General features: G+C 18.5%; 1 protein-coding gene across 1 annotated transcript in view; it reads left to right on the forward strand.

The window, feature by feature from the left end:
• Positions 1 to 10,939, forward strand: part of LOC102673476 — a 138,811-nt gene that overhangs the window by 95,401 nt on the left and 32,471 nt on the right. The window contains exon 2 of the mRNA XM_006621123.2: positions 10,896 to 10,939. The gene's annotated coding sequence lies outside the window, so the exon portion shown is untranslated. The remainder of the gene's footprint in view (positions 1 to 10,895) is intronic.

Genomic DNA, 10,939 nt, shown 5'->3' on the forward strand with positions numbered 1-10,939 from the left:
TTATTAAATTTAAGAAATTCAAATTTATTTTCTCTGAAATAATTCTTGTTATGTCAGTATTGCAATAAATAAATAATAAATAACTTGTAGAACTGTTTTACTCTATCTACTATTACTATTACTATTAAAAAATAATCATAAAATTTCACTATTATTAGAAGATAATCATAATACTCTATATATATATATATANTGTAAAATATGATAATTAAGTAAACTAAGATAATTAGTATATGCAGATAAATAATCTGTGATTTTGATTTTGCAGAAATGAATAGGGAAAAAAGATAAAAATCATTTCAAAATTTAATTTTTAGAAAAATTGTATTTTTTGTACTTAAAGAAAAATATTCTTTGTTCTTTTTGATTATACAAAGTGGAAATATATTTCAAATGAATATTATATTCGATAATAGTCATCTAAAAATGAAAAAAATAATATCGTTCTATTAAAAAAAAAAATAATAAAGATAATATCTATCTTTAAAATTGTTTATACTTTAAAAATTTTGAAAAGTTCTATATTCTATTATTCTTTATTATAAAATTAAAATATTCTATTATTATAAAATTATTCTGTAATAGTCTGTTTGATATTTGTAGTAGTTTCTAAAATTTTATTATGCAAAAAATATGTCTTTTGTGCCTTCTTTTTTAAAAGATATTTTTTCAATTTTTTACTTTTTTATTTCTTTAATAATTAAATAATCGAAGCGTTTCATCAAATATTTTAATGACTTTTTTTTAATGACTCCTGAAAAAAATATGACACATCGAGTAAGATATTTCATTTAGACATGTCAGCAATTTTTAGAATCCATTTATTACGTTATAAAATCAGACCTTGTAAAATGAAACGAAAAAAAAATAAAATTTTACTAAAATTATTAATTTATATATAACATTTGATATTAAACTTTCCCTTGTAGACATTTTTATGTATATTTTATGTAATACAATATGATATGATATAGTAATATTGATTGTACAATTTTAATATAATGTATATACATATATTATATATATTTAATTGTAAAAATTAAATTGAATAATTAATTTGCTTTCAATGGAAATTTAAACATTTAATATAACATGTAATATAAGAAATTATATGATTATTTATTTTATTTAAATTTATTTTTATATTAAACTTTTAAACATTTTAAAGAAATTTTTACTCTTAGTTTTATATTTACAAAATCAATTTTAGAAATTAAAACAAATTGATATACAAAAATATTGATTATTTATTAAGTTATGAACAATTTAAGTTCTCATTAGAAATGGAGTGCAACAGAGACGAATGATTTCCGCTTCGTTTCATTATGGCTGTTTTAATTGCTGACTGCAAATTTAAATGGCTTATAACTTAATTTCTTGAGGAATATTATAAAACATCAAAAATATCACTTTCAAAGCAATAATTATCAAGTAAAATAAAATATCATCATATTTTGAGTTTTTTGTTTTTATTATGAAAATATTTTGTGATAAAGAGTTCTTCAATAAATTTTAACTTTTTTTTTATTTACAATAATTTCGATTTAAATAAAAACTAAATATATACAATATCAATACAATGTCAGTTTATATAATATTATATGATATTCCCTGAAGAAATTAATAAATAAAAATTTTTTTATAAATTTTTAAATTTATTATAATTTTTCTGATATTACTGAAAAGATTATTGAGATATAATATTCCATTAGATATAATATTATTATATATTCAATTTTGAAAACTAAATTCAATTTATTTTTAATTGATTTATTATATTTTTATTGTAAAATTGTATTTATTATCAAAAATAAAATCCATCTCAAATTATTTTTATCTATATTCTACATTTACATGTATATATATAATTTTATATAACATATTAAATTTGTATAATCTTTAATGTACATCGATCTTTAATGTAAATCGAAATTTCATATGAGTTATATCTTGTCGATAAAAAATTTTAATATCATGACAATTTTAATTAATTTTTTTATAAATATATATATATACTATATTTTATTTTATATATACTTTAATTTAAAAAGTAAAATTAATTTAAAAGTAAATAATTAATTTAAAAAGTAAAAAGTAAAATTTATTTGTTTAATATATATTTTATAATCGAACCCAAATCTCATTATTAATAATGATATCATTATTATTCACAAATATTAAATTCTTAAATTTAATTAAATTTGCATTATTTTCAATTTTTTAAATATTATAATTCATCAATGAAAATTATATTTATATTAAATTCATTTTTTAAAAACATTATTTATCGGTTCATTCGATAATTTTTTATGTTCAAAACAAAGCTTATCTTCTAAATAATTTCGTTAACATTTTATTGCGTTTGCAATTTTCATCCTTACATTAACCTAATAATATTTGTAAGTGTGATATCAGATTGAGTAAGAATACATAAACATAATACATAAGAAAATATTCATATGAAAATTTATACTGGTAAGATCTTTGTTCGAAAAATATTTACAGACATGTATTTATCTATTGTAAAGATAAGAAACAAAATTCCCATAACCCAGATTTCTATATTTGCATTGAATTTTATACACGCTTTATTTTGCTGATTTTACATTATTTCTTTAAAAAATATTATATTGAAAATAATATAATATAAATATTATTAGAAGATTATAATATATAAAGATTAAAAAGTTTCTGAAATTCTTATTTATATTATCATTTGATGATGAACTTAATAATATATATATCAAGATCATTAAAATTAGTGAAATATATATTTTAATTAAATTAAATAGTTTTTAAACTCTTTGTAATTAATAAATGAAGCAATGAGCATTTATCTTATTTCTAAGTATTATGTATTAATTAAAACTATGGCTGTAGAAGATTTATGAATAAAAAGAATGACAATTGAAAATTTGGAAATTGATGAAACTTCAGAAATTATAAAATACATGTATCATTAAAAAAATTCAATGTGGCTATCTATGATAATTATTTCTTATCTCATTAGAAGAAATACTCGAAATAATTACTTATTTTGAATTTCAATATTCGATAAAATCTCTATTATTATAACATTGATTATCTAAACAGCTTAATATTCCAACGCACTATTAATTAAATATTCTATTATTATATTAATATATATATTAATATCGAACTATTATGTACCAAATTATTATGTATCTTATCTATATTGAGCAATCTAAATAGATGCTTTTCCTTATCACGTATAATATTCAACATATCTTGTTCGACATATGTTGCTTGGATTTATTCACCTGTGCTACTATTGCAGCTCAATAGTAGATTGGCTACGCGCCGAGATTGTTTTTGTTAATAAGTTAACAAAACCATGACGAAAGTTCTTACAAAGGAAAATTTTGTTTGAAATTATCTCAGGAATTTCCAATTTATGGATGTTCCATAACATTTTTGAGACATTCTATATAATAAACATCGAAATATAAATATGTACTTAATGTTAATTAAGGAAACGAAATTGAATGCTTAAGAAAATTAAAAATAGTGATGTCTCATAAAGATCTATATTATAAAGATCTATATCTTATATACTGCTTCATCATTTTATTTGTACATATAAATCCAATTTATTTATTATTAATTTAATCACTGAAAAAAGTTGAATGATTCAAAATAATTAAGAAGAAAATAAAAATTCAATTTTGATAATTACTTTTTTTAAAAATTAATGATAATACATATAATGCGAGCGTAAAACACTTTACTAAATGAATTGGTTTTCGTCTGGATCCTCCTTTAACACTTAACCGAGTAGAATATCAATGTAAGTAAGTATTTTCTCGTTTCTAATCAATATAGAAAGTAAGTAAGAAAACTCTATCCAATAAAAAAAAACTATTTATTTAAATCTAAATTTTAGAAATAACTTAATCGTGTCAATTATTTAAAGTAAAAAAAAACTATTCATATATGAGGAAGAATATTTTAATAAAATTAAAAAAAACATTTGAAAAAAATATATTTTTACGTAATAAATAACGCTTCGCTCTTTAATATAAACGTGTTTAAAACTTTCAAGGATACGATGTAATTTCTTTTGAGTTGAGTACGCTATTCTTCTAAAATGAAAAAAAATGTCATGTTACAAAAAAACGTTTTTATTCGAAGAGAATAGAAAGAGATGTAAAGAGGATAGGAGGAAGCTGACGATGCCTTGATGTAATTATCTTCGCTTCGTCCTTTTCTCACACAAATTCCTCACTCTTTATCCAATGTCTATCGAGCTTTTAACGGCAACCTTCATCCTGGAAATACGAGACTTCGGGATTCACTAGACGTTTCCTTTCTCACGGTTAAGTGGGTTGTTCCAATCCTTAACGAAACAAAGAAATACAATATTTATAACAACAAAAGATTATTTTGAAATGTTGAAGATGATGTTTTTTTTTGTTTTCTTCAAACATATAGAATCTTATATCATCAAGAAAATTGGCTTAAATAAAATATTTTGATTTTAATAAAAATTTTTGCATATGTACATATATAATATGATAAATAGATTGCGGATTTTATGTAAATACATATTTTGATATATTATTATTGTATTTTATTGTATTTTGCATATTTTTAATCAGAAAGCATATACACATATGTTCGTACGTATGTTATAATAAATTTCATATATTTGATTATATAAATAATATAAATAATATAATAAATATAAATAAAATTTTTTGTTACATTTAAATAAATAAGTAATAGTAAAAGTATTTTAATAATATAATAAAATAATATAATAAAATAATATAATAATATAATAAAATAATATAATAATATAATAAAATAATATCATAGAATTTGAATAGATACATAGTTCATATTGTTAAATTATATTTATATAATCAATGATGATTACTATTATTAATTAGAAAAATGAAATTACTATATTATGATTACTATACTAATTATTTTATTTTCAAAAAAAATAGTTGAATATTTTTATGAAGATAGAAGCATATATTCCAATATTCGATAATTTTTAAGGATGCGATATAATTTCTTTGAATTTGTTATGCTAACTTACGCTGTTTTTTGAATTGATTATGCTATTTTTTAAACTGAAAAAAATATCATGTTAAAATATGCATCAAACATTATAAGCCATGATAAAGAGATTGGGAATTGTCGGGAATTTATTTTTAATAGATTTAATACAAAAATTTATGAACTGTAATTTATTCATTTACAGAATGTATCTGATAATTGCAGCAAATAAATTCAGGAGAAAATAAATGCAGTTATAAAGAAAAATCCGAATATAAGAATCAGAGATATGTAAAATCGCAAATATTAACTGAAGAAGAATATAGTTATGTATCACAAAAATATTGATATATATATTTACAAATATAAATATAGCATCACATTTTGTATTACAGAATTTTTATTTTCGATATATAAATTATCATTTGATTGCAACAATTTAAATTCCATAAATATGGAGAAATTATTTGTGATTTTGTATATTGTAATGCCATTCATCATAAATAAATATTAATTAAAATTAAATTGTTAAATATCCATTACACCAATTCATATAATATTATAAATGCAGTGCATTTATGATGAACATTTTTGTACACACATATTTTTCGTGTATATATATTCGCATGTTTTGAGAACATAAGTATCACATGCTTTTTGCATATTTTACGTGCTTAAAAATTCGCAAGTTAATGATGAATAATTATATATATATATACAGCAATTTTTTTGGCAAAAAAGTTCGTGCAAAAAATCAGTCATCAAATTTTCATTTAGGAATATTTTTTTTTTATAAAAGAAAAATTTATCATTGAAAATATTTTTTCATTGATACCATTCAAATTATATTATGAACATTTTTCAAAACATGAAAAATTTGTTTGTTTAGATGAAATATTTTGTACATCCATTCTACATAAGAACAATTATTGTGATATTAAAAATTTATATAGAAAAATATTAATATATAAAATAATAAAAACTAAATAAATGTTAATTAATAAATGCTAATAGACATAATTCTACTAATAATGAAAGAAGTTAAAATTAATTACATTATTCGCTTATTTACATTATTTGTTTTATTTGTATTTTTCGACAAATTATAAATGTGAAAAATAAAAAATAAAATAAAATAAACGAACAGTTTGAAATATGATAAATAATATAATAAATGATAAATAATATAAATATGATATTCAAAAACTATAAAAACTATACTGATCAAAGACTATGTAAGACAACTCCGTAAACAAGCTGTATAAATTAGTCTTTAGATATCTATTTTCTTATAGTACAAATCATAACTATCCTATTAGAAAGAAAAGCTATAACATTTTTATGCAAATATATATTACATGTTTTGCATATTTTACATACATTAAGTAAATATGTTGCAATTGTTGTAATTTTTTTCTGATATTAATTTTACTTGCAAAATAACATATAATATATAATACTGATTTTAGTTTGTTTGTTTGTAAATATTAGATTATATCACATAAAATTGCCAATTTTAGAATAAATGACAATCAACTGTGACTTATAAACTCTACTTGACCTATATTTTGCTTCTTTATTTTGTCTTCTTACATTTCCTTTGCGTAATAAATTCTTTTTTATATTAATTTAACTATTTTTTGAGAAATGAATAATATAGTGTTACCGAACGAATATTATTCCTGTATTGCATCACAATGCAGCTGAAGTATATCAAAATATTATGTTAGTTTTCGAAGAAGATTCTATTAATAAAAAATTTTCAAAAATTTTGAAAATTTTCAAAAATAAAAATCTTGAAAATGAGCCCCAAGATAGATCGAAATCCATATTAAATTGAAAGTCAAAATGGAAACTAATCCACAAACAAACAGAATTAAATATCTTCAATGAAATTTTCATTTGAGCAGCTAAAGTGAAATACATCATAAACCATTCTACAAAAATTAGTTGAATTGAAATATAAAATCTTAATCCATTCACCATACTCACTATACTCACTTTTGCCATTTAGTTGTTTTTAAAAAATAAAATATTCGACACTCGAGAAACTAATCGCAGCATTCGAAGAATTTCTTCATATTAAAATGAATTTTATAAAATTTTATAAAAATGGAAATATCACTTGGAATCTCGTTGGGAAAAAGTCATTAAAGCCAATGGTTCGTATTTTGCTTGGATAAAGATTATAGTTTCGAAAATATATTGTTTTTCTTTTTATCAACAGAAACGGCAATTTTTTGTGGTATAACTTAATATTTATGTATATTCATGTGTATAAAATTTTAGATTTTACATCTTGCAATGAACAAAAAAAAAATTAATACTATTGTATGTCAAGTTTGCAAAAATATAAAGTCTAGTGAAAAATGCATATTTCAAAAGCTATTTTCAATGTGTTAGTTAAATGCAAACGAATTTGATGTGGAATTAAGAATCTTCTGAGAATGAACGAAATGCTAATGAATCTCATGCAAAATCAAAAAAGTCAAAGAGGTTGAAAATTTATGAAGAAACCATTTGCGAAAATGTATCATTAAATCAATGTATCATTAAAGGATAGAAATGAATTTGATACATAATCAAAAATTAGATTAAAGAAAATTTATAGATAAACTCAAGATTGAAATTTTTATTTGAAAAAAAAATAACAAAAACAAATAATTATTTAAAAAAAAATAAATGAAATTATATTTAAGCTGAATTTCATTTTGAAACATCATTTTTTTTTTAATTCTTTTTTAAATTCTTTTTATATTTTCTGATAGTCTTTGATGTATAAAAATGAAAATATTAATTAATTAGCTATTAATTAAATTAGATTAAGTTAAAGTATATAAATTTTGAAATTATTCAAAATTATTCAAAATTAAAAATCTTTAAAATTATACTTCATTTCTATTCATTAATTACTTATTATCAGAAAAGATAAAAAATATTTAGAAAGAAATAATATCTCAAAATTATTATATTATACTTTTATTTAAAATAATATATTTATAAAGAATTTTGTTAATTTCAAAATTTCATGTAAGAAATAAATATAATTATTATTAAATGATTTATTTATTATATATTTAATCATTTTAATAAGAATAGAAAATAAAATAAAAAAATTCATAAAATTCATAAAATTTTATCTCAAAAAATGCAGAGAAAAAAATATTTAAACTCAGATATAATATTAAAAAAAAATCAGAATCATCAAAAAAAAATAATGTTTTTTTTAATTGAAAATTATAATGATGTAAATTCAACTAATAGAAAATAAAATTATGCTATTGAATTTTACATTATTTTATTTCAATATATTAAAATTCTGAATTATATTTCAAATTAAAATTAATCCAATATTGAAATCAAAGAATATAATGAAGAAAACTATTCTTTTTTTAAATAATATATTTTTTCTAATATAATTTTCTTAAATAATAATTCTCAAAATTCCATATGACTTCTATCATTATGATTCTCAGCCCTTCAAATATTATTCAAATAACATTATATAATAAAGCAAATGAAAAATATAATTTTATAAAAATATATAAAATAAAAATTTTATTTGAATAATTAATTGAATAAAAATTTTGATGATTTTCTTAGATAAATCTTGAATAAATTTGATACGAAATTCGACATATATAGGACAAGGATAAAAGATATGAGATGAATATACAAAAAAACAATAAAATCAGGAAATGTTAAATGGTCTAGACTTGCAGATATGAAATTAGAAAATTATTGAGATTAGAGCAATTACTTCTGAATAATCGAATGAATTTGATCGAATGAAAATCAAATCTTGAGGAAGATTTTAACATTAATTAAATCAAATGTTGATACAGATTATGGAACAAAGTTTTATTCCTTGGAAACGTTCAACTTTTATTATAAAATTGATGATCCCCAAATTTTCATCATAATAATTAGATCATAAATTTTCTTCTCATTTATTATTTGAGATTTTAATATCTGTATTGGTATTATTATTGTAATATTATATTATATTATTATATAATGAAAATTATATAAGGTATCTTTTATCTAAATATCAATGAAATATCTTTCAAGGAGAAAATATTAAAATGAAGAAAACTAAAAAATTAAGATTATTTGGAATAAAGATATATTATATATTTATAAATATTTGTAAATATATTATTTTTGTAAATATTTATTTGAAACTTTTTTAAAAATGAACAATAAATAATACGAATTTAAAAACATTTTTGAAAACATTAATTATTAATTTGTAGACAAAAAATAGTCTTTCGTTTTTGATAAATGCAATATTAATAAACTTTGTTCAATATCCCAACATTTCTTTATTATCATATCTTAATTCTTAAAAAACATTTATGAACATTAAAAAAAATTGAAATATTTTGATGTATTTTTATCGACAATTTGTATTATTAGGAAATGTTTGTAAATATAGTCGGAGAAATAGAAATTTTAAATATATTAAATAGATACAAAATTTCATTGAAATTCATATAATATTGGAATAAATGATCAAACTTTCGTAAAACTAATACAACTTTTAAAGAGATATAAATACTTTGCTCATAACAGAGAAACTTGAAAACATTGCAAAAAATAACCGTTTTGCATTGATAGATAATAAGGCGGAATACGAGTAAAATTTTTTTTTGTTATTCGTATTTCTCACAAGTTAAAATTGCCATCCAACAAAATAATTAAAATTTCTTGGAATTTGAATTAATAAATTTTTTAAAATGTTACAATGTCATTTTATGAAATTATCATAATTTATGGAAATTACTATAATTTATTATTACAATTTTATAGTATTATAATTAAATTGTAATGTACTTTTTATAGCAAATAATATTTATATTATATAAAAATAAAATTTTTGAATGAAAAAATTTGAAAAATATTTATTTGATTAAAGAAAATTATCATTTTGCAAGTACTTAATTTATATAATTTAGTTTATGTATAAACATAATTTCACATATTTATTCTAAAATATTAATAAATTTATAATATAAAATTAAGAAAAATAAAATTATAATTAATATAATAAAAATAAGAATTAAAAAGAAAAAATATGTTTAAATTTTAAAATTCTTATAACACGTCAACAATTTTATGAAACTATTTTCTGTACATTAAGTATAGAAGATTAAAAGCAAATTTCTTTTTAATTATTAAAAAATTTTAATCTTAATACAATTTTGTTTTTTTGGTTTCATTTAAATCGATAATATATATATTGATATTTCAGTGCCAAAATGATTTATTTAATCATAATCATTATAACTATTAATATTTTTAAAAAAAACTGATAATAATATTTTTAATTTTACAAGAAAATTTATTATTTCTCTAAAAATTCAATTTTCAAAAAGTAATCATCTTTGAACATAATGAGTAATTAAATTATCAATATATTTATATGATTTATTTTATTTGTTTATTGTTAAAAAAATAAATGAATGCCAAAATTTAGTTATTTATTTTAAAAACAATATCTATTAAAATCTGAATATAAAATATGAAAAAAAATATGCAGTTTCTTTAAATTTTTTATTAACTTTTAATTATAATAAGAACGCATATACATATATAAAAAAAATTTTCATATAATCAAAATCTATAATTTGAAGAAAAAAAACAAGACTATTTATTTTAATTTTTGTAATATAGTCATCGTTAAAGAAATAAACAAATTATTAAATATGATATCTAATTATATTGTTTTAAAATAATTATACATTTTATATATATATATTATATATTTATTTATTATAAAATTTTCTATATAAAATTTTTTACATTTTTTTGTTTCGATATGAGAATAAAAATCATTTTTTAAAGATTTTTTTTTATGGTTTCAGAAGAGCGTAGAATTGTTTTGCTTATCAGTGTGGAGGGGAGAAAT

Source organism: Apis dorsata, unplaced genomic scaffold (genome assembly GCF_000469605.1).
Source record: "Apis dorsata unplaced genomic scaffold, Apis dorsata 1.3 scaffold_585, whole genome shotgun sequence".
In the NCBI taxonomy this organism is placed as follows: domain Eukaryota; kingdom Metazoa; phylum Arthropoda; class Insecta; order Hymenoptera; family Apidae; genus Apis; species Apis dorsata.